The sequence below is a fragment of the Protopterus annectens genome, chromosome 5.part0 (genome assembly GCF_019279795.1).
Source record: "Protopterus annectens isolate FY-2018-M chromosome 5.part0, PAN1.0, whole genome shotgun sequence".
NCBI classification, from domain to species: domain Eukaryota; kingdom Metazoa; phylum Chordata; order Ceratodontiformes; family Protopteridae; genus Protopterus; species Protopterus annectens.
The window spans coordinates 1180398322-1180425100 of record NC_056735.1 but is presented as its reverse complement, the minus strand read 5'-3'; the positions used below and the strand labels follow the sequence as shown (position 1 = coordinate 1180425100).

Genomic DNA, 26779 nt, shown 5'->3' with positions numbered 1-26779 from the left:
AAATGATGTGTTTCAAACTCGAAAAAATGTTATCGCCTAGTATGGTGTTAGTGTTATCTATCAAGTGATGATTCACTGTTGTTATAGGTTAACTGGAGTATATTTTAATTGTCCTAATGCTGTATTCATGAGGCAGAACCATGCATACATCTCTACTTCTTTGCTCAAGACAAAGACAAAATAATGGGGGAAATGAAGGCCCCAAATCAGGGATGATTTGTAAATGTTACTCTAATTCACTTAGAATTGTTGCCTCACAGCAAGAGGTTCTCCCGTTCGATTCTAGGCTAGAGTGAGGGGAGTGCCTTCTGTGTGGAGTCTGCATGTCCTCCCCGTGGTTGAGTGGGTGTTCGAAAGACATGCATAAATGGGCGTGCCTTCGTTGAAGGTTGAACATCGAGCTGGCACCTCGGCGTTTGTGAAAATCTACTGCCAATCATTAGCGGACCAGAGTTCCACTTTGGTGACCCCTAACCGGGAAAAGACAAAAGACAAACAACAACAACTCTAATTCACTTAGAAAGCAAATTAGAACAACAGGGTTTGCATCAACATGCACATTCTGAAGAAACACAGGTATGAAACTATAATGTCTGACATTATTGACCGCCTGTAATTCTCAATGATTTATCAGAAAATTATACCTTTTATGAAGAACAGGGCAAAAATATGAGACACAGTCAGGAACGTTCTGCAAAATCAGGGTAATTGAGAGTTATGGAGTCATGTATACTGATTCATCATCTATGGTCAGTAGTAGGAAGTCATCCATTCACTGTTGTATAGTGTTTGTGATATAAATAAAATCTAGTTAGTCTGGAATAAAGAACCAAGTTTCTATAGCTTGGAGTTGCAGTTTCCATTCTAAATATCTGACTATGGGGTCCTTAATGGGTCAGTTGCTGCCTATCACTGGAAGACCGTGTGGGTTAGTTCTACCCTTGTGGAATTTCAGAATGCCAGAGAAGCATAGGATCCTGGGTGCTTCATGTAGAAGTCTATAAGATTTTCTTGTAATAGTTTAAGTTCCACTAGGGTATTAAGCATTCCATTCAGTTAAGTCTAGTAGGCTTAATATTCTTCAGTCAAACCAGTATGTAAAACTTACTGTTGTCATGCAGCTTTAAGAGCTTGTTGGTGTAGGCCTTTTTCTCATTTGTCCCTAAACCTTCACATTTGTCCACTTTCATAAATTAGCCTGAAATATCGAATCACAGGCAGTGAAGTGCTTTTATCTCTTAGAGTGTAGGGTGGTAGTTTTCCTAGTGGCTTTTTTATATCTGTTAAAGAAAAGTAATGTGAGATGAGTATGTGGTTTGAAGCTGTTGCTTTTCATCTAAGGGCAGGAAATCCTGTGCTGTCCTTTTTTTTACTGAACCAAATCTTGATTTCTTTACTGGCAAGGATCCTGCTTGATAGGTTAATGACCTCAAGTTTTGGTTTAGTATTTGGGAAGCAGACTATGTTTAATTCCCCTCCAGTGACTTGATCCTTCTCTCTGTCTATATGTATTTGTGTGTGTGAAAAAAAAATAAATATATATATATATATATATATATATATATATATATATATATATATATATATATATATATATATATATATATATATATAAACTTCTGGGAAAATTGCCTGGGGAAATTTCAGTTGTTTTGGCCTGCATTTTCCTTGAAATAGGAGGCTTTGAAGAGCTTGACTGTCTCTGTGGACAGCAGTCATGGTTTGATATAGGTAGAAGTTATTTGTTGTTTGTCATTGGTGACAGGAACTCGTTCCTTTTTTACTTCTTTTTCTGCCTGGCTAGCTAATTCAGATCTCTTATAAATTTCCCCTGAAGTTTGAGTGTATTGTATTAGTGTCCCAGGTGGGTCTTGTGGACTGCAGCATCCCAATAAAAATGGAAGTTGAGTGAGAAATTGTGGTCATCATATTTGCTGGTCCTGCATTGATTCCTGTCATTAAACACATTCATAATAATGTAATTATGTTTTCGGGATTTTACTGCTTCCAGGTTAAGATTGCTAATGGGATCCCTTTGCATCATCATTGCTGAAGCCATTGGTTACTGTTGTTTTTTTTTCCTTTGGATGATTATCACAGTCAATATACATGTTTAGATCTGTCAGAAATGTCTTAATTTTCTTGTTTCTGAGAAAATGTTCATGCCTGTTGAACTTTCTAGAACAGTTTTTGTAATAATCCATAGAGATGTGAATAACATGAGTTGCATCTTCAGGTTCAGTGGACCTTAATTCATCCTTAATTAGGGATTGATTTCTTAGATTATGTTGAATTAAAATGTTTAGGTATTGAGACCTGCTTGTTCATTCATTTTATGGCATGTGATCAGTAAATTCACATCCATATCTTACCATTATGGAGTCTTATAGGTTCATAGATCTTTCCTAGGCTAACGACCACAAGGACCTTTTTAAGCCTAGACATGCATCCCAAATCTCTGACAACTCTCTTACTTTGTTAACTTTCTTAACTCTCAGAGCCTAAGGGATGCTTTAATTTTAGAATCCTGTTTCAGGTTCTTGAATTTTTTGACTTTATTCTTCAATGCAAATAGCTGCTTCTTTAAGGAGTATACAAAGAAAAATCATCTGTCTTCATAATGAATTAGCATATATTCTTCTAAGAAAGAATCTGGTACTGTGGAATGAACATATTGATGGCAGAAAAAATTAGGAAATATGCTTTACTTAGGGCAATCCCTGATACTGCTGCCATCAGAAAACCTTTAGTCCATATGCAGCCTGTCTTCACTGTTACTTTTGGGGTATAACAGTCCCTTCTGGTGTCGGTGGAATCTCCTTGAGAGAGGAGATACTTTCCTGGGAGTAACGCATCCCATCTGCCATAGCAAATCCAAAAAGTAGTCAAGTGAACAAACAACAGGCTGGTGACCCCTTAAGATTTGTGTGGTCAGGTGGTCAAACAGCCATTTAAGAAACGCACACATAAAAATAACAAATAGGAGGAGGTGTAGCACAAATCTGAAGACTGTACTCTGTTACCAAAAACCTGTAAGTGCTTTTGTCAACATCTTGAACTTCCTCATACTGTCTTAGGCCAGTAGTTTCCTTAAAACACTGAGTTATAGCTCCAGATACTTACCTTTAATAATGTAAATCCAACAGAAGAAAGTCAGTGCTCTGGCTGTGAAGTGTGTGTTGGGGGGATGGTGAAAACCAACAGAGAAGAGAGTAGATTGTAGAAGACCTAGTTTAGAAAAACACATTGGGGTATCCTCAGAACTGCAGAGGTATGAAATACACTCAGTAAGAATGAAAGGTAACAAGAAACCACTCATGCACACACTTTTTGTTGTTGGTAGGTGACTCAGTAGTATGTATTTATTTATATTAGTTTTCTGGGGTAGAGCATTGATCTCCATGGATCTGTTTCAGACTCAGTCCAGGAACAGTGGCTGGTTAAGTGACTTGCTCCAAGTCACACAGTTAGGCTATAGAGGCTGAGGGAATTAAACCTTGCATCACTGGACCACAGGAAACAGCTTCTTAATCCCCTAAACCAACTGCAAGACTATAGTAGGCATAAATAAGCTAAGTAAGTCACTTTAAATTTCTGTTTAGATAAAATATTGACAAGATATGACATTCAGTGTTTAAAAGCCAAAGAGATAACATGTTCATGTTAACAGTGACAGCTTTAAATAATGATGTTATGGAACAGACAATCTCTGTTGACAAAGTTCACTTTTCACAGACTGCACTTCATCAAAAAGTCTTTTGATTGAAGAAACTGTTCGATTTCCAGGCACATAGCCTGCCCTGATATCTGGACTAATCTCTCGGTAAGATGATTAGGTAAGGTCCTGTGCTATCACCTTAGGCCTAATATCACGTATAAGATTTTGTTAACAAGAGACATTCAACAAAATGACATTCTGTCAGCTAAACATGAAAGGAAGACCTCTATAAAGTAAAAGACTTGTGGCATGTAATTGAACAGGTTCAGGAACCTAAAAGAAAATGATTTGCTGACTAACATAAACATACGTGTGCACTATAATACACTGTGCATCAAACAACGATCCAGCATTTCTCCCCATCTACTGATGCTTTCAACCTTTTAGCAGTAAAAAAAACTTTACAAAACTGACATTTTCTATATGCTGATGCCACTGAGTCTGCATGTCCTCCCATGATGTTTAAAGACATGCAGGTAGGTGCGTGTGTGAATGGGTGTGCCTTCTTTGGAGGCTGGGCATCAGGCTGGCCACTCGGGACATTAAAATCCACTGCCAATCATTAACGGACCAGAGTTCTGCTGTGGCAACACCTAACGACAGAAACTGAATCTAAATAATAAACTTTAACCCTCATGGGGTTAGCATAAAGAAAACATCTCATGCTTCCACAGGCTTTAATGGTTGCAGTAACATGTATGCATGATGACGCATCTATAAAAGTCTATTTTATTCATTTCATGCTATCCTCAAGGTGACTTCACCTTAGGATAGCTTGAATTTGTTTAGGCCATAGTTGTAAGCTCATAAGTTTTTCTGTTTTTTTGATATAATACACTTCAAAAACTTTTGCAGTAACAGGAAGGAAAATGTTCTGCAGCACTTAACTCATCAGATGCCACAAAGTCAGTACGGACATTGGCAAATCACTTTAATGTAGCAGAACATACAGTGTCGTGTTATAGAGCACATATACTTCATGCAGGCTGAATTGTATGTTCATTTTTTCATGGTCATATTATCCATTTCATTAATTTCAAAGTCACAGGGGAACCAGAGCGCACATAATGAGTACAAGACAGAGAAACTAATCCTAGAAGTAGTGCCAGCCTATCACAGGATGCAAGTTTGCACACTTACTAAGTTTTATATAGTATTATAATGAAGAATTACCTCCTGCAATGAGCTGTTCCTCAGCTCAACCTCTGTAAAAATACAGAAAAGCTGCACACAGACATGGGACAGTGAGGTCCATCATGGGCTGGGCTTTGTCATCTGACCTTGTCTCTGTGATTTTTCTTTCACCTCAAACTTCCATTAGCAAAGCCAGCCACCTTATACATCTCCTCAGCATGTCTCCAGTAAATGCATTTGCACTGAGCTTCTGCCACCTGCCAGTCTGTTGTGTCAAAGTACTTCTTCAGTGAGAGGGTTATGCACTGTTGCCGTGGGTGGTGGAGAGTAACTCCACAGTGGTATTCAAGGCAGTATGGGACAGGTGAGAAGGAAAGTGGGGATGGAGGTTATGTAGAACGTTAAATATGCTTAAAGGAGAGATTATGTAGTGTTATAATTTTCTTCCACCTTCACGCTAATATAATATAATGGTACCAGTGAAGTCCCCTCACTGTCCTACTTGGGTAGGGACTGTTAACTGAGGACATCAGTCCATATTCCCCCCACTAAATTGGTGCTAATGACTTAAGATTACCAGGCATTTCAGCTAGATGCATTGTTTATGGACCAAAAAGACAACAATCATCTTCATCTTTTAACTTTAAATTTAACTTCGAGTTTGTTATGCTGTTTAAACCAAAGCACTTCTGTAACACAAGCACTTGAGCAAAGAATAAACAAATCAGACAATAAGTTATAACAATAAAATGAAATAAATGTATGGTAAGGAATACTCCAGAAGTAGCAACATTACAAGTAAAAACAAATAGCAACGTGTAACAACATAACAAACTTCCCATTTTATAATAATTCAAAAGCCAAAGGCAGCCATCACAGCAGCTACTTAATATCAGGTATGTAAAAATAGCCAAAACAAAATGGATGAAAACAACTGAAACCATGACTGCAAAATAATTGCAGATTAAAACAGAATACCAGTTGTTACATCAGCAGCAGCAGCTCAGACTCCTCAAATGTTGTTCAAGTGCTCCTGCCAGTTCTAAGATCCATGTTCAAGATAATACAGAAATAACCAAACTAAGCATTACACATTCCAAACTTTCATTATAGGACAGCCCACTGTCGTCTCCCACCATCACCTCTATTTAAATTCTAGTTTAAAGTGAAACCCTGAAACTAAATGCCACTACTTTCAAACCAGTCCCAAATAATCACCTACTCACAGCCGCAAATGCCACCTCCCCTCACATCAGTGATGCACTCCATGCACAAAGGGCAGCTGCAAAGAAAATTTTAGATGTATGAATGAAAACCAAACATGCTAGAGAGCTGTGCACTCTGGCAGCCATCTGCCACCAAGTAAGCATTTCTACTTCACAATCCACAATGCATCACAATCCATTAACCAATCAAAGGGGTTTATGATGGGGAAGAAGAACCAGACATGTGAGATGTCCTACACAAGGCGGCACCGCAGCTACTTCTTATGGAAATAAGAAGAAAAACTTAAAGGAAATACCATGTAATAAAAGATGAATTTGATAACTGGTTATATTTCATGATATATGAAATTTGCCATGAAGATACACGTATAATGCTAAAGAAAGATGACATTTTTCCAATTAAAAACAAACAGAGATACTTAGATAGTACATTTAATTCAGAAATATAATGTAGGATTGCATTAAGGAGGTGTGTCATATGTTATAAAGTGGCATGAAATGGGTAAAAATCAATTTTCAAATGTCTGTGTTTGAAACTCCAGTCCTGTAGCATAGAGGGTTAAAATCTTGACTACAGGCAGATGACCAATGCTCAGTTTGCAGAACAGGCATCTGAGGGATTGTTTAGGGCTAGATGAGCTTAAATAACCAATACCCACTTGCTCGTCTTTGGGAGAAGGAGGCTACTAGGCCTAGGTGTTAGTAACAACTAGCAGTTGCTGGGTGTATCGCCCACCAGAAGTGCCTGCAATGACAAGTGCCATTATGGAACAGCCTAGAGGTAAGCCACTCCAAAGGACCAGATAACTGATCACTCCCTACCACCTGACTCTGACCACTGGGGGAATTCCCATCCATGAGCAAATGGGCCAAAGAGCATTTACAAAGTTATGGGGTACTTGGTTCCCATCCTCATGAAACAAGTGGGCTAACTGGGTACAGGCAGTGCAGTTATTAGGCAGGAACCCTTGGAGATGGGGTGAAGGGGATAAAAAAAGAGGCCACTCAAGTAATGAGTTCCCTGAAACTTCCATGCACCCATCATTGCCTGAAGGAAATATTGGAAAAAGTTATGTAGTCTGGGAATCATAATACATCATATGACTGGTAGGAGAGAGTTTGTGCCCACATGGAGAAAATTTGTTTCAGAAACTTATTGCTGTTTTTTTTTTGTTTTTGTTTTTTTTTAAGAATATAGAGTCTAGCAACTCACACATACACTAGAAATAGCCATGCTGGGAATGTACCAAGGCAGAGGGCTGTTAAACATGATTTCAGTGTGTGCCCAGAAATGCATAAAGTAACCGAAAGTATAACTTTTCTCTTTTTTTCTTTCTTTTTGTAAGTTATGAAGACATTGCCCTGATGATATATTTTATGAAGAGCACAGTGTTTTCATTCTCATCAGAGAAAAACATATATCTGTAACAGAATGAGATAAAATAAGGAGATGCGTTATGTTACAATCACTTGTGTGTCTTCAGTGAGTTTTATTATGGCATTACTATACAGCTTGCATTGTGAATGTGAATTGCATTGAATATTGTCATGCATTATGCCCTCTTAATTTTGTTTTCTAGTGCAATTGCAGTATGACAAATTTGTAATACTTTATATTCTGGAGCTTGAATACAGGCACAGTGAAAAGGCTGAAAATGCTCCCCAGTACTAGTGTAGCATCCATAAGAAAATGGCTTTGTACTTTGTGTCATGGGACAGAACATTGTTATGTACTGCAGCAGATCTAGTGGTTCAGAACATTGGCACTACCTGAGACTTATTTCAAAATCCATTTTTTTCAACCCTTACATCACAGTCTGTAGCTCTGTGATACTGACGTTAAGCTGTATTACGTCTTTTGTAGGATTAAGGTTCATGAGCAGCTTCTGAATTCTAATGTCTTATTTCTTTTGTTCTTAAATCTGGTAGATGGCGGATAGCCAAAGCCAGTGGGTGCAACTCAAAATTACACATTTCTCCCTTTTCTTGATAAAATTTTCTTTATTTCTGAAGCCAGATATCTTGGCTCTAGGTAGGAAATAATGAAAGTCTGTCTATAAGCAGAATGTAGATCAAACAAAAAAAAAAAAAAAAACTGGGGCAGTGTGTGTGTTAGTGAAGTCACCTGCTGATCTTCAGCTTTTATGTTCATTCCTGTTCAGGACTGTAATGTTAAAATGCTACTGTGAAACCTCTTTGTGGTTAGCTCTGCCGTGAGGCACAGAGGTGGACTTCTTTCAAATCTACATTTACTTAATAATTTTGTCCATGCATCCTGCTGGAAAACGCGCATGGAACTCTTATAATACAAGCCCCACAGACCTAGCATAGCTATTGTCCACAGCTTTAAAAATACATAAAACGAGATTAGACATCAGCTGAGTGTTACAAAGACACTGGTAATGATATGCGAGGGAAACTCTGCATTTTGAAAGAACATTGTTCAGGATATTTATCCTACAAACACACAAGTCTGTTTTTTAAGTGGTTCATATATGAATCACGCTTGGGTAACAGTCACATCTGGCTACTATTGCACAAAGCCATTCTGGAAAGGCTGCTCTTGCTAAAATGGAAAGAATGTGTGTGTAGCACATTTCTTTAAATAAAATGTCTGTCGTGTTACTACTGCAGGCTACTTATTACCTGGAGCCTCAGATCTAACCTGACAGCCACATCTGTCAACCTCTTAGGACAAGACATATGGACATCGCCTAAAATAATGAGGCAAAAGGCCATACAACAGGGACAGATTTTATATATCGGTCTTATAAACTTAGGACATTGCTGGAGTAACAGGATCTGTGTTAGCATGACATTTTTCTGAAGGATATGAAGTCTGAAATTGAAATGTATGTCATTATATTACTGACTTCAATACTCAGTGATTTGCCAGAAAACCACACATTTTATGACAGACAGACCAAAAATATGAAGCAAAATCTGGACATTCTGCAAAAATCTGGACAGTTAAGAGTTATGCTGACAACTGTCAGTAGTTTTCAAGGTTGCCTCAGCTTTGTACTGTGTGCCTCCAAAAATGTTTAATTTTATGACACAACAGGAGACATTGCAGCCATTAGGAAATGGCACATACATTTCTTTTTCAGAGTATGTATATTAATATAAATTGCCTTATTTTATCAGCTTTTCAGATGAATAGAATGCTATTTTAAAGGAGCCTTTGATTTAGCAATTTTTCCCTGACTGTTTCGGGTGATGTCACAGATTCTCACGGTAAGAGTCAGGTCACTCCACAGCAAGTACAAATATGACTCAGTCATTGTACATGCCGGTGTGAACAACCGGAGACGTACCTCCCTGGACTACATGAAAAGAGACATAGAGGAGCTCTCTGGTTATGTAGCCCAGGCCGGTATGACCCTGACCCTGAGCAGCATCTTACCCTCACCAAGAATGATGCCACAGTACAAAGACAAAATGATCAGTTTTAACAATTGGCTTAATTACTGGTGTCATTCTAAGGGGATCCAATGTCTGTCTGCTTGGGATGACATGCTCGACAAGCCACTCTGCTTTGCAAGGGGTGGCTTGCACCTGTCACCCCTGGGCTTCCGGATATTGGCCAAGGCTCTTGCCACCCCCATAGTGCCTTTTTTAGGCAAGGCTCAAATGACAAACCTACCTCCCTAGAAAACACAAGTGGAAAAAAATAAGGGTAATGCTGCTCAATGCCAGAAGTCTAAACCTTAAGATGCACGCCCTCGAAGCCCTCCTTAGTATGGAGAACATCGATGTCTGTTCAGTGACTGAAACCTGGTTCAAGGCTCTTGAGAGCACCCCAGCACTATCAGGTTTTACCTCATATCATGCTTTCCGGCCCCAAAACTTGGACCGAACCACAAAAGGAGGGGGAGTATCCATATTCATCAAAGATACCGACACCTCCAGGTTAGTGGCAACGCATGAAGCATCGGAGACCATCCAGGTGCAACTAACCATAGGCAAAACTGCCTTACAATTTGTAGCATGCTACAGACCACCCTCTCAAACTCAGGAACCCCACACAGCCTTCCTGAAGACACTGGAGAGTATGAATGTCTCTCCAAATACCATCATATTGGGAGACTTCAACTACCCAAACATAGACTGGGAACATTACTCAAGCCCAAACACCCTAGCCCAAAGGTTCCTAGAATTCATAAACTCAAATGCGATGGAACAACTAGTCACCATTCCCACAAGAGGAGACAATATACTAGACCTGATCATCACAAACATGGGGACAAAATGCTCCACACCGGAAGTATATCCCTCATTGGTAAGATCAGACCATATATTAATCTCACTGGAAATCCACATCCCGCCCCCACCCCCTGCACAAAAGACCACAGTGAAGAACTTCTCAAAAGCAAACTTCACACTTCTTAAGACTGAAGTGGTATCCTTCAAGGTCCCGGGGCCAGTGGAAACCACAACCCACGCTGCTGAATCCTTTACAAATGCCTTCTATGGGCACCTTCAAGAATGCATGGATCATGCAATCTCAAATAAAACCAAGACCCATTCCCCCAAAGGCAGGCGCCCGGTCTGGTGGACCCCAGCCATAAACAAACTTTACAACAGAAGGAGGAAGCTACTACATGACAGAGCAAAACCTCTAAAAGGGAAGGCATCTCTGATCAGTACTAGCAAAAAACTACGATCACTCATAAAATCATCCAAAGCCAACTTTGAGAGAAAAATCACAAAAGACAATCATGAGGCCTTCTTTAGCTATGTTAGAAACCTGGGTGGAAACTCCCAGATATGCTCAGAGTTAGTCCAAAATGACACAAAATACACTGAACCCACTGACATTGCCAACATTCTGGCAGACAGGTTCAGTGCAAATTTCTCCTCCCCCTCCCCCCCAAATGGAGAAATAACTATCCCAGCAGAGTGTAGCCTCCCTAACATCTCAGATGCCCAGGTGAGAGCCGCCCTCTCTAAAGCTAAAAACACAGCATCAATGGGACCGGACGGTGTCCTGGGCTGTGTGCTACATGAACTCCAAGAGGAACTAAACCCACACATAAGGCTGCTGTTTAATCTTAGCCTTACTACAGGATACGTGCCCAAGAGTGGCGTACGGCAACAGTGGTCCCACTTCACAAAGGCAGTGCTTCTACGGACCCTGGAAATTACTGCCCCATAAGCTTGACGAGCCTGGTCTGCAAAGCTGTGGAGAGGATCATTATGGAACTCATAAACAAAGACATTGGGGACCTACAGACATTGGATCCTACCCAATTTGGCTTTGTCAAGGGCAGATCCTGCCTTTTGAACTTGGTCGACTTTTTTGAAACAGTCACTAAGGCCATTGATGAGGGTAAGGCAGTTCACACAGCCTACCTTGACCTTGCAAAAGCCTTTGACACAATACCCCACTCGGGCATCATAGACAAACTCACCAGCTTAAATGTAAACCCATATGTCACGAGATGGGTTAGAAACTGGCTCAAGGACAGAACCCACAGGGTCAGAGTTGCTGGAGCTATGTCAGACTCTAAGCCAGTCACAAGCGGTGTCCCACAGGGCTCAGTCCTGGGACCCCTCTTGTTCGGCATTTATTTTTCCGAGGTACAGGCAAACATAGGAGGATTGTGGCTGACAAAGTTCGCAGATGACTGCAAACCGGGCGCCATAATTGATACTCCAGCGGACACAAACATCCTTCAGAGAGGCCTCATAGAAACGGATAATTGGTGCCAGAGCCATGGCCTTAAGCTGAACGCCAAAAAATGTATAGTCATACCCTTTGGGAAAAACAAGGTACCCACAAATTACCACATAGGTGGTAATCCATTAAGTACGGAAGAGGTAATCAGGGACTAGGGACCCAGGTTGACAGTAACCTCTCATTTGACACTCACATTGCCAAAGTGGTTAGGAAGACCTTCTATATTGCCCACCTTATCATGAAGGGTTTCACATCTAGATCAAGAGAGGTCATTTTGCCCCTGTACTCTTCTCTTATCAGGCCAATGATTGAGTACAATGCCCCATTTGGGATGTATCTTACCCGACACCTGCAGCAGTTGAAAGACCCCAAAAGTTCCTCACCAAGAGGATTAAGGGTCTTAAACATATGTCATATGCTGCCCGACTGAAAATACTCCAGCTCTATTCAGTCGCATACCGCCTACTCAGAGGTGACCTGTGCCTGACGTACAAGGCCATGTCCAATCCAGAATTAATGGACATGCTCCACCTCAGAAAATCAAAATCCATCAGAGCCACGAGAGCAAGAGACATAAACCTCAACACAGAAATAAATAGGACGTGCTGGAGGGACATATTCATAACCCAGAGGCTCCCTACACTCTGGAACAGAATCCCAATCCATGTTAGGCAGAGCCCCTCACTAACTCTATTCAAGAGAAATCTTGACGAGTGGATGGGAGATCGTAGGTTTACCCCGGGGGTCATCTCTATGTCACTACTAGACAGAGGCACAGTAAACTAAACCCTAAATGGGCGTAGTATTCTCATCCTAAGGGGTGGTGAAAGCCACACACACTCTGGCTAGGCTTATAAATGCCCTAGGGCAGATAGCCCAGTACGAACCTATGAACCTTTGAACCTATGAAAAGGTGCTCTGTGGTCAGCAACAAAATGATCACTTTTCAGCAGGACAATACAGACCTTGGTAGTTTCGTTAGTCTGTGGATCCTTATTAAACATTAAACATTCAGAATTCAGTTTAATTCTGGATTTTACTGTGATTCATGGATCTTTATGCCATTGCAACCCATAGTGCATATTTAGTACGACCATATTTTTTCCTTTTTTGGACTCTGTTTAGAAGTCCATCTAGCATGTGGTATGTGTCTTGGTGCACTTTTTAATTATTTTAATTAATGAAAACATTAAGAAGCACTAGTAGGTAGCAGGTGATTGTGTTGGTTTGTTAAACTACATAACAGTCATCTTATTCAAAAACTTCTGCGAACTAAGTGTTGATCAATCATGTCTTTTAATGTTGAAAAATCAGTAGATTTGCAAATATATACCCAACGTTACCCATTATAGATATGACCAACAACTGTCTAGAGTGAACATTTATAGCTTTCGCCCCTGCACCAGTGGCATAGATCAATAAAATGTAACTTCAGCCCAGGTAACTCTAGCTTATCTTGTGGCTCAGGCACTTTATGGCACAGGTAGGGAAGATGTGGCATGCCCTTGCTGAAGTGGTGGGGATGGTGGTCCCTGCCCAGCTTATGAACCACTCTGATGACAGGGTCTTCACTGTACGAACAAAGGCCAACATGATGCAGAGAGTAGGTGTTGAGAAGGCATTGGTGTGACAACTCAAGTCAACGACATGAACAAGGAAGCACAGGTAACCCTTCTGCTGATACAAGTGCTCACATCCCACCAAGTGCAGGTGTTAGGCTACCTGGGTGATGCCCCCTCAAAGCCACCTCAGGAGTACAAAATCTGATTGAGAAGAGGCTTAATGGTCAGCAGACATGGGGGTAAAAATAATTTAAGAAAATATGATCCATCAACTTTTTTATACCCTTGGAATTTTGGTAGTCAAAGACGCCTAAATCTTCCATGACTGACAATGAGAATTGACGCACTTTAAGGAATGGGATTTATCCCGCTCTCAGGAAAAGCAACATTTCATGATTTTTAAATATTGATGGATCCCTGTCTAGATACTTTATGCACATTTTGGCAGCTGGGGACCTCTCAAAGCCAGCCCTCTCTTTTTCTTTATATATATATATATATATATATATATATATATATATATATATATATATATATATATATAAATAAAATGTATATTGCATATATATTTACATATTTTATATATATATACATACATATATATATATAAGTTTGAAAATACACTTCTTCGAACTCACACAGTAGACCCTGGGTTATGCGAAAGTGCACTTAATCGAAAGTGCACTTTCGTGAAACCCGCTTCAGCGAATGGGCTACTACTGACTTTAGTGCAGTAGTTATGGACCTTAGAGTTAGGGTGTGGGTCATGGTAAGGGGATAGCTAGTAGAGCTATCCCCTTACCATGACCTGCACCCTAACCCTAAGGTCCGTGACTACCGCACCACAGGGTAGGACCTTAGGGTTAGGGTGCGGGTCATGGTAAGGGGATAGCCCTACTAGCTATCCTCTTACCATGACCCGTGCCCTAACCCTAAGGTCTGTAACTACCACACCACAGTGGAGGACATAGCATGTTTTCCTGCTGTCCTCCACTGTGGTGCGATACGTTCGTAGAAGCTGTGTTTGCGAAAGTGCACTTTTGAATAAGTGCACTTTCCCGTAACTGAGTGGTCTACTGCTATTTTTCGAATACATGGTATTTGATGAAAAGCAGTAGACCCATATATATATATATATATATATATATGTATATATATATATATATATGTTGTTGTTTGTCTTTTGGCTTTTCCCGGTAAGGGGTCGTCACAATGGAACTCTGGTCCACTAATGATTGGCAGTAGATGCTTGCGAAACGCTGAGGTGCCAGCTCGATGCTCAACCTTCAACGAAGGCACACCTATTTACGCATGCATGTCTTCCAAACACTACCTCAACCGCGGGGAGGACATGCAGACTCCACACAGAAGGCACTCCCAAGCCCAGCTGAGAATCGAACGGGAGAACCTCTTGCTTTGAGGTAACAACGCTACCGCCGTACCACCACGGCATTCATATATATTGTTTTTTTCTTTCTTTTTTTTTTTTAACCAGGTATACCCACTAGGCACAGGTTTCTTTTCAAAGGTGACCTGGGATCACTGTTTAGCTAAGTGACTTGCTCAGGGTCACTCAGAAGTGTATACTGATATGTCTCTAATTTTTTCTAAGCAATTTTACATTTTTCAGTATGGGGAGTATAAGAAGTACAGCAAAAGAGATTGGCCACTCACATTTCTTCACAACCACACCTTCCTGCTGGTTTACTCTGGAACATCCTGTTACAAAGAAGATATGCACCCTGTTTCACACATGATGTAGAAGGGTAGCCCTCACGCTGATCCAGATGACCCTGGGTTCAAGCAGCAGGCTGGGTAATAAGGAGCTGGCTAAAGAGTGTGGAACTGAGTGACTAGTGCCAGCTTGCCAGATCAGGGGAGAGAGAGAGAGAGAGAGAGGCATCCTGTTCCACTGCAATACTGATACTCAGGAAAGGCTGGGTGTTGTAATATGGCTGTATGAAAAGCCGGGGACAAGCATCCACCAGGCAACATCCTTGTACTCCGCAACCAGGGCTGGCACATCAGTCAGCAGATGATAGGAATCCTGTTTCTCTGGGCTGCAGTGGAGTACAGGAGTTATGGAAAACAATAATCCTAGGGATGTTCTTCGTGTTTCACTGTTGCAGTCATTACATTTGGGTAATCTGCTGGCAGGTTGCCCTCTGTCGGCCTGATTAACAAAGTCCTGGGTCCTGCGTCGGTTGCTGTCCCTTCTTCCATGACGTCAGGTCGTCAGGGGTATAAAACATGCAGCCGACGCCATTACATCAGTCTTTCTTGCCGCACGGTGCCCGAAGCAGAAGCAGTTTGCAAGTGCCAGTTGGCCGACTCCTGAAATTTTCATTTAAGAGTTTCAGAACCAAAGTCTTCAACTAAAAGCTAAGTACCTCATTGGGGAAACTTTTTCTTGCTCCTTACCGATGTCAGTAAAAGTTAATAATTGTATTATTTGTGGGAAGCAAATACCTCATAAGGATTTTCATTTGTACTGTATTCTTTGCTTAGGCCCTGACCATGACATACCTTATTGTCAGTTTTGTACTTTATTTAATCAGCGCACTATCCGTCGTCAGTACATTTTTGCTTCTAAATATTTCGGTTCATGGTTTAATGATCCAGAAATGATGTCGGTTAGCCATCCGACTACCGGAATACCGAAGAAATGCAAAGAAATAGACAGAGACAGGCCTCAGTGAGGCGCTTTCGCAGACCCTGATACCCGCTACTTCTGATTCACAGGCCTCTACTGAGACCCATTCATAGTCCGGTATGCCGCGAGATGCTTCACCTATGGAACCCATGGATTTCTCTACCTTGGATGGGTCCGGAGCCGCTGTGCAGGCACCGGCTTCTGAGGGTGTATTCAGGCCTACAGATTTGTATATTAAACTGACACCACCTTCAATATTAAGGTCAAAATCTCGATCTATGTCTAAAAAACCAATGCCCAGGCCACATGATCAGGCCCCTATGCCTAAAAAACAAATTAAATTACTCTAATCAGGGGTAGTCAACCCCCTTCTAAGAGGCCTAGGGCTGAACTTGACTATGAATCTTCTGAACAGGTCTCTGTTTCTTCTGACTTCTAATGAACAGGATTTGTCCATACCTACTTATGAAGACTCTGATGCAGCAGATTCCATTCCTTCTGCTTCTCCTCCTGAGGGTTATTCTTTTGGGGAAACTTTACTTACCTTAAGGGAGCATTTCCACTGGGAAAAATCAGGATTTTTCTGAATCCAAAAAGAGGCTTAGGGATTTCCTTCTTCCTCACCATAGGCCTTTGGCTATACCTCCTGTACTAGACATTATTGATGATGTGTTTTCAGAATCCAGTATGGCCCCTGATTCCCTGCCTCTGGCCCCTTGTAAGCCAGACATATACTACAGGGTTCCTGACTCCCAAACATTCCTTTTCAAAAATCCTGTTGTGGACCCTGAAACAATTTCTCAGGGGCCCAAGGGCATTAAGGCTTCTACTGCTAAAAATCCTACCCCTTCTGATAGAGACTCCAGGGCGCTGGATAGATGGGGTAAAAAGGTTTATACTTCTGTAACCTTGGCAATCAGGGCTTTAAACTGTCAATTCCATATGCTAAAATATCAACAGCATATCATGGGATTGCTTAAACAGAAAATTATGTTGATTCTGACTGTGTGGAAAATAAAGATTTACAGGATTTGTTGCATTCACCTGAACAAGTTGGAAAACATACTTTGCAAGGTGGTTTTGAATCTTTGGAGGCCTCTTGCAGGGCTGCTGTTACTGGGTCTGTGCTTAGAAGGCATGCTTGGCTTAAGGAGCAATCTCTGCCTGATCATGTTAAAGCAAAATTGTTGCATGCTCCTTTGCAGCAGGACTGTCTGTTTGGCAACAAGGCTGAAGAAGTTCTAAAAAAGAAAGCTAAAACTATGCAGACTGTGAAAGATTTCTTACAATTACAACCTCCAAGATTTAGTAGGCACTGGCCTACTAAGAACCGGTCCTTTCCAGTTCCTTCCAGAGCCACTCAAGCCAAACCCAGACATTCCAAAAGCACCAGGTTTCAGTCCCAAGGGACTTTCATAACTAAGCAATGGGGTGCCTCCACTTCCAAATCTGGAAATAACAACACACCTCTCTATGGTAAACAGTCTCAATGACTTCCCTTTAAAATTACCAAGCACTTACCTCTTAGCCGCCCCTTTGGGGGGAAAACTGGCTCTTCATGCAAAAAACTGGCAACTTATAACCCAGGACAAATGGATTTTAAATATAGTGTCCCAGGGATACAGATTTCATTTCCACACGTTGCCAACTCCAAACGGATGGTCAGACCTGCCCCCAAATCAGTGGGCAGAGGCTCAAAAACAAGTACTTTCCCTCCTAAACATGGGGGCAATTCAACTAGAACCAGAAGAGGAAAAGGGACAAGGTTTCTATTCCAGACTTTTCCTGGTACCCAGAAAAGACAAATCATGGCGCCCAGTTCTGGACCTATCTACTCTGGAAGAGCTCTCCGATCTTGTAGCCCAGGAAGGTATGACCCTAGCCCTGAGTAGCATTCTGCCATCACCCAGAAAGATGCTGCAGTACAAGGATAAAATGATTGACTTCAACAACTGGCTAAGCTTCTGGTGCCATTCTAAAGGGATCCAGTATCTGTCTGCTTGGGATGACATGGTCGACAGACCACGATGCTTGGCCAGAGATGGCCTGCACTTGTCACCCCTGGGTTTCCGGATACTGGCTAAGGTTCTTGCCGCCGCTATAGTGCCTTTTTAAGGCAAGGTTCAAATGACAAATTCACCACTGTAACAGGAACAGGCAAGCAAAAACTGAGGATGATGCTACTCAATGCTAGAAGTCTAAATCTCAAAATGCACTCACTCAAGGCACTCCTTAAAATGGAGAACATCGATATCTGTGCAGTGACTGAGACCTGGTTTAAGGCTCCAGAGAGCACCCCTGCACAACCAGGCTATAACTCATACCACACTTTTTGGCCATGTAACCTGGACCGGAACACCAAAGGCAGAGGTGTGTCCATATTCATTAAGGATATCCACACCTCCAGGCTAGTTGCTCAGCATAATGCAGCCGAGGTTATCCAAGTGCAACTAACTCTGGGAAAAACTGCAATCCAAATTGTAGCTTGCTACAGATCACCCACCATGCCCCAGGATTCCCACTCCTCTTTTCTTGATGTACTGGAAAATATTAGGGTTCAACCAAACACCCTAATAATGGGCGATTTCCACTACCTCACCATTAACTAGGAAAACTACTCATGTACCAACTCCTTTGCTCAACGCTTTCTTGAATTCATAAACACCAATGCCCTGGATCCACACCCCCACCAGGGGCAACAATGTCATAGATCTAGTCATTACCAACATGAGTGACCGGTGTTCCACACCTGAAGTCAACGCCTCACTGGTCCGATCCGACCATAAGCTAATTACCCTAGATATCCACATCCTGCCCTCACCCCCCATTAAAGGAAACCATGGTAAAAAATTTCTCCAAAGCCAACTTCATGCTTCTTAAGACAGAAGTGGTGAACTTCATGACACCCATGCAGATGGACAATACAATTACAACTACTGAATCCTACACAATTGCACTTTATAAGCACTTACATGAGTGCATGGATCATGCTATCCCAAACAGAACCAAGATGCTATCCTCCAAAAAAAGGAAGCCAATCTGGTGGTCCCTTGCCATAAACAAACTGTACAATAGAAGGAAGAAACTGTTGCAAAAGAGAGTAAAATCCCATGAGTGGAGGAGCTCCCTGGTCAGCCTAAGTAAGAAGCTGCAATCCCTGATAAAATTCTCCAAAGCTAGTTATGAAAACAAAATCGCCACTGATTCTAAAGACAACCACAAAGCATTCTATAGCTATGTCAAGAATCTCAGTGGCAACACTGAGATCTGCTCTGAGTTACAGCACAATGGCACTAAATATACAGACCCAACTGATATTGCCAACATCCTGGCAGATAGGTTCAATGCTAACTTTAACCCCCCTCTCACCCCCTAAAGAGCCCATCTCTATACCGGAAGAATGCAAAGTTCCTGTAATCACGGCTGCACAGGTAAAAACCACACTGTCCAAAGCCAAGAATACAGCATCCATGGGACCAGACAACATCCCAGGCTGCGTTCTACACAAACTACAGAACAAACTGGCACCCCACCTAAGTACCATGTTCATTCATAGACTCACCTCAGGCTTTGTGCCTGATGAATGGTGCACAGCGATGGTTATCCCACTTCACAAGGGCGGAGCCATCACGGACCCCGGGAACTACCGCCCCATTAGCCTGACAAGCCTGGTCTGCAAGGCCATGGAACGTATCATCATGGAACTTATAAACAAAGATATTGGTAATCTCCAAATTCTGGACCCCACCCAGTTCGGGTTTGTAAAAGGCAGATCATGTCCCCTAAACCTGATAGACTTCTTTGAAGCAGTCACCAAAGCTGTAGACAAGGGTAAGGTGGTTCACACAGCCTATCTAGATCTTGCCAAGGCTTTCAACACCATCCCCTACTCTGGAATTATAGATAAACTCACTAAACTAGGTATAAATCCCTATGTCACAAGATGGGTTGCCAACTGGCTCACTGACAGAACCCACACTGTGAAAATAGCAGACTCCAAATCCGACTTTAGACCAGTGACAAGTGTAGTACCAAAGGGTTCAGTCCTAGGTCCTCTCCTGTTTGGTATCTACTTCTCTGAAGTACAGGCTAACACAGAAGGTCTTTGGCTAATGAAGGTCGCAGATGACTGCAAACTAGGAGCCTTAATCGAAACTCCTAACAATGTGGACATCCAACAAAAGGGCCTCACTGAGACAGATGCCTGGTGTCAAAGCCATGGCTTCAAGCTCAATGCCAAAAAGTGCATTGTCATCCCCTTTGGTAAAAACTCTGTACCCATGAACTACAACATAGGCGGTAGTATACTTAACACTGAAAGTGTGATAAGAGCCTTGGGACACAGGTGGACAGTAGTCTCTCCTTTGATAATCACATCGCCACAGTAGTCAGAAAATCCTTCTACATGGCACACCTCATCACAAAAGATTTCTCATCCAGAAAAAAAGAGGTCATTGTTCCCCTCTACTCATCACTCATTAGACCCATTATAGAGTACAATGCCCCTTTTGGTATGTACCCCACAAGACATCTACAACAACTGGAAAGGCCGCAGATATACCTCACAAAGAGGATTACCGGCCTCAAACAGATGCTCTACGCAGACCGTCTAAAAAAACTCCAGCTTTACTCCATCGCATTTCGCCTACTCAGAGGTGATCTCTGCCTAACATACAAAGCTATGTCAAACCCAGAGCTGTTGGACATGCTCCACTTAAAGAAATCTCAATCCCTCCGAGCTACATGCTCAAGGGACCTAAACCTTGTCACCACAATAAACAGAACATGCCGGAGGGATAGATTCCTGTCCCAGAGACTTCCCATACTCTGGAATAAACTACCCATCTATATCAAACAAAGCTCCTCATTAGTATTCTTCAAAAAAAATCTTGATGATTGGATGGGAAATAGGAAATTCACCCCGGGGATCACCTCTGTGGCTCTGCTCGACAATGGCCCAGGAAAATAATTTTCTTGGGTGGCAAAAGCCAGGGTACCTTTTTGGCTGGGCTTGTATAGGCCCCAGGGCCGATAGCCTAGTACCTACCTATGAACCTATGAACCTGAACACATTTCTGGACATTCCAAAATTCAAGATGCTGACTCTTCAACAGTTACTTCCTATGCTAGGCAAAAATGCCTGGTTGGCAACTCTAGATTTAAAAGACGCTTACCTGCATATTCCAGTCAGGGAATCTTGCAGAAGATACCTCCGCTTCAAAGCAGGCTACTTGCATTATCAGTTCTCTGCACTGCCCTTTGGCTTATCTACTGCACCCAGGGTATTTACAAAGTGCCTGGCTCCATTAATTGCATTTTGCAGGCAAAGAAATATTCAAATATATCCATACCTTAACGATTGTCTAATTCAGTCAGAAAACAAGGCCATTCTTCTAAAACATCTGGCATTTGTAAAAAGGGTTCTAACTTGTCTAGGGTACACCATAAACGAAAAGAAATTGCAACTGGTATCCTCTCAAAAAATTACATTCCTGGGTGCAAGCTTGAATACAACTGCCCAGATGGCTTTCCATCTTCATTTGGTGACTTACTTTAAACAGGTGTTCACAAAAACCCTGCTGTCTGCAAGACAAATACTGTAAGCCTTGGGGTTCATGGCCTCCTGCATTCTTCTAATTCCATATGCAGGACTGCATATGAGGAAACTTCAGTGGTACTTAAAAAGTTTGTGGAGTCAACATTGTCACAGCCTGGAAACAATGATTCCTATAATTCCTTGCCTGCAACTAGAGTTCATATGGTGGGCGGAGGCCTGCCTCCAAAACAAGGGACTGCCATTCACACCACCCCCTGCCACCCAAACCCTAACTACAGATGCATCAGACTATACATGGGGGGGGGGGGGCTCATCTGGCAGGGAAGTGCATTCAGGGCAAATGGAGCCCAAACCAGATGCACCTTCATATCAATCAAAAAGAAATGCTAGCTGTACAGAATGCACTGACAACCTTCAAGGACTACCTTCATCCAGGACAACTAATGGTAAAGATGGACAACACCACAGTTATGTGGTACATAAACAAGCAGGGGGGTACACATTCCTACCCCCTCTGCAGACTAGCCATGGCATTGTGGAACATGGCCTTGAGCTATCAAGTACAATTACAAGCTCAATTCCTGCCAGGAAAGCTGAATATTTTGGCAGACGAACTAAGCAGAGATCTCATGGACCCACACGAATGGAAACTGGAACCATGGATTTTCAACATGTTGACAAGCAAATGGGGGAGCCCAGACATAGATCTTTTTGCCTCACCCCAGAATTACCAGTTGGACAAATTTTGCACAAGAACTCCTCACAAAAAAGCCTGGAAAGTGGATGCTCTGTCCTTCAGCTGGGAAAACCTATCACTCTATGCCTTTCCCCCTCTGCCTCTGCTCTCCAAAGTTCTACTAAAAGTCAAACAGGACAAACCAAAAATGATTTTGATTGCTCCAGACTGGCCTTGCCAACACTGGCACCCACTCCTATGCAGTCTATTACAAATTTCTCCATGGCACCTGCCTCAAACACCTTCCTTACTGTCTCAGCAGAACAACCAAATTCTGCACCCTCAGCTCCAAACACTGAATCCTGCAGCTTGGCTAATCACTTAAATTTCCCCTTAGCATCCCTCAGCAAACCTGTGATGGATATCATTTTGGAGGCGAGAAGACCTAGTACTAGAAAATCATATGCTGACAAATGGAAAATATTCTGTGCCTGGAATCAATCTCAAGGGATAAGCACAGCAGTGCCCAATTTAACTCAGATTTTGCAATACTTAACTGAGGTGCTTCACAACGGCCTGTCTTTTTCTTCCATAAAAATCCATGCCTCAGCCATTTCAGCTCATTACAACACAGAACCCCCCCTCTTCTCTCATCCTCTGCTAAAGCAGTATCTCAGAGGGACCAAAAACTTGAGGCCACCCAGGAGAGCTCCAACCCTTTGCCTGGGACCTTAACTTTGTATTGGAAAAACTCACTCTCCCTCCTTTCAAACCAGCTGCTACTGCAGACTTAAAATTTCTTTCCTGGAAAACAGCCTTCCTTTTAGCAATCACTTCGGCTAGAAGGATTTCTGAATTACAGGCCCTTATGGCAGTGGAGCCTTTTATCATCTTTCATGCGGACAGGGTGTCACTCAGGACCAACCCATCCTTCATATCCAAGGTGGTATCCAGTGTGGCTTTTAATCAGTCCATTCATTTGCCAACTTTCTTTCCAATCCACAGAACAAGGGGGAGCAGATTCTGTATTCATTGGATGTAAACAGACAACTTAGATTTTACTTGGACAGGACTAAATCTCTAAGAAAATCTGAACAACTGCTGGTAACATTTGCTGCAGGGCAGAGGGAAAGGTTATTTCAAAGCAAACCATTTCCAAATGGATAAGCCATTGTATTCATTTCTGCTATAAGCACCATGGAAAACCTATCCCCCAGGGGATCAGATCCCATTCCACCATGGCTGCATCTACTTCTACAGCCTTTCTCAGAGGTGTTCCTACCAGGGATATTCTAGAAGCTGCTACCTGGAGTTCAGTTCATACTTTCACCAAGGATTATCATTTACCAATTTTCTCTAAATCCAGAGCTGGCTTTGCCACTGCTGTTTTGCAGGGCCTTATAGCCGGTCCTAATGCTGTATAAATCCATCCTCCCAACCATAGCTTTGGGAATCTACCCAAATGTAATGACTGCAACAGTGAAACATGAAGAACATAGTACAGTTGTGTACACTTACCGTAAATGTAGATGTTCGAGTGTATTCACTGTTGCAGTCCTGGTTACCCTCCCTCCAGCCCCCTGTTTTTTTTCTTTTATTATGCCTCTACTTTCTTTTACTATACTTAAAAGCCTTTTTGGTGTATTTGCTTTTGTTTGGAGGTATATTTTTGTGTTTTAAATTATTTATACATATATTTTGCTCCCCATTTGGGGGGGCACCTGACATCTGGGGCAAGAAAAACTGATGTAATCGTGTCGGCTGCATGTTTTATACCCCTGACGACCTGACATCATGGAAGAAGGGACAGCAACCAACGCAGGACCCAAGACTTTGTTAATCAGGCAGACTGAGGGCAACCTGCCAGCAGATTACCCAAATGTAATGACTGCAACAGTGAATACACTGGAACATCTACATTTATGGTAAGTGTACACAACTGTACTTTCCTCTATATGGCGTTACTTCTAGAGGTAATCTGTGTAGTTTCTCTGTCTGGGGAGGGTCAGGTGCAATCCTATTCTTTATCTCTTTCCTACAGTGGAGAGTTAGCTGGACCCTCACATGGAGAAGATGAAGACTGTATAAAAATTAGCATTCAGGCAACTCGTGCACTTAAGTTCTCCTAAGACAGTTCTTCAGAAAACTGTAGACTGCTAGTGGAAATGTGGTCTTTATTGTTCACAGGGAAGTCTTGTTTTCCATAGTTTGCTGCCTCACAGTATAGGGCCATGTCTATATATTCACTCTTCTGTAATTTTTAGCCATGGTTACATTAGCAAACTTTGGGTGATATACATATCTGCCTGCTTTCCATTGTCCAAAGTTCTGTTAATTTTGTGCACCTTCTTCAGGTTTATTCGATATACCCATTTGGTACTGTCTCAAATTTATTACTAATTTTGCTGACAACTTGTAAATGAAGATGCCAGCTATTAAAGTTTTTTTTTATTGAAATGTATTGTCTATGCATGTAAAGAAATATTAGAGAACTTATAAAGTGTCTTCCTACATTTTCTAAAACAAGTTTAAGTAACACAGATTTGGAGATAGTCTTAACCTCCTTACCATATAAATATTACAAAACATTTTTTTATGGAAATGTGTGTTATTTTTGCAATTTATTTTGCTAAGTACAGCCCCCTGAAAAGTTTATTGAAGTTGGAAACTCCTACCATGACACTATGATAGACTGATCCCACAGTTTCTCACTGTCTAATTTTTTTAAACACCTTTATTGAATTATCACTTGTGACATAGGCAAATTTACATTCATATAAAAGTAATCAAACTATATTGACATAAACATTTTATTTCACATATATTGCTATATATCATATAACCTATGCAGTATCACATAAATGATTCAATTCCTGCCTTTTTTTACACAAGAAACATCTTTATTAAGCCATCACTTACTACATAGGCAATCATAAATTTATATAAATGAAAACAAACCACATCGACACAATCCTAGTCTCAAGCATTTTCCATCTCAAACCATTGTTCCCACAGTTCTCATTTTTTCCTATGGAGTTTGCTCCTAACCTTTTTCTAAAGATCTCATTTCCAGTTGTTTTATCTCTGTTACTTCATAGACTACTATATTTCCATGTTAATTACAGCAATAGAAAAGTCTTATAAACTAGAAAGACAAGTCATGTACTATATCTTCAGGCAGAGAACCTTACAATGATGTACCAATGAAACTGCAATGCAAGAAACTGCTCTACTAATGAAGTAAGTCAGCTTAGATTACCCAAAATACCTTGCTGGTGTATATGAATGAAACTCAGTACCTCCCATGACATAATTTTGTGAATGTGGTCATACAGGAAAACTGAGTAAACTGAAATTAAAACATCAAGAATATATTCTAATCTTCATTGTCTTCCAAAACTGATTGCAACTTCAACATTTGGACAATAACTGGAAATGTAATTATATGTCTAACAAAGATACATGGAAGGTGTTTAAAATGAGTCTATATTAGATCATCGAAACAGCAGAATTTCGAATGATCTAATATCGAACCCAATATCGCGAATGGTGAAAACAGTGAAGATGCACAAAACCAAATTCTTTAATAGGGAAGAATTCAGTTGGCCATTGTTGTGGCTTCGCTGTTTTCAGTGATGCGGTGGAAAGTTACGGGTTGGGTTAAGGTAAGGGTGTGATTGTGTGGACTTCAGGTTAGGGCGCAGGTTGGGTGAGTTAGGGTTAGGGCGCAGGTCAGGTAAGTGTGCGATTGCGACAGAATTTGGGGTTAGGGGCAGGTTAAGTGAGTTAGGGTTAGGGCGTGGGTGAGGTGAGTGTGCGATAGTGAGAATTTGGGGTTAGGGGCGGGTTAAGTGAGTTAGGGTTAGGGCGCATGTGAGGTGAGTGTGCGATAGTGACGGACCTTAGGGTTAGAGTCTGGGTTAAGGTAAGTGGATAGATAGTAGTGTATGTGCAGTGTAGTGTAGGGTTAGATGTAACTTTTAAATGTATGTGTATGGATTGCTGCTTTTTAGTGTGCTTGTGGTGTGTGTGTGTTTCTCGGAACAGCAAATTTTTCCGTGGGAAAAATTCACTGTTTTGAGGTTTCTTTATTGTTAGGGTTCGGCTTTTGCAGTTCGACGTTACAGCATTCAATAATGTGCCGTTTCGATAATCTGATATAGACCCATTTAAACTAAACCCACTTTGCATTTTTTTATTTGAATTTTACTGTCAGAAAACAGCTTTTATGTTGCCTTACTGCATAACGGAATGTCATAACTTTTTTAAAATGTAACAGTTATATCTGATGATGCCAGCTCTTCAGTGGTGGAGGGTACAAACTAAATAGTTTTGCTTGCCTTTCAGAACTAATCCATCCATCCACAAACCCCCTTTTCCCATTTTTGCACACAGGGTGGGGGTGTCACTTCAATAGTGACAATCATCTAGAGCCAAAGTTCGCATCGCTGGGTGGCTGGCCCTGCCACAGTTGTTCTTCCATACCACATAGTCATACACACACTCACACCTATGGCTAATTTAGAGTGCTTAATCCACCTACTGCATGTCTTTGGTATGTGGGAGGAAA

The 26779-nt window shown here is 41.5% G+C and overlaps 1 protein-coding gene across 18 annotated transcripts in view; it reads left to right on the top strand.

The window, feature by feature from the left end:
• Window positions 1-26779, top strand: part of KIF1A (kinesin family member 1A) — a 2189582-nt gene that overhangs the window by 710115 nt on the left and 1452688 nt on the right. The window lies entirely within an intron of this gene.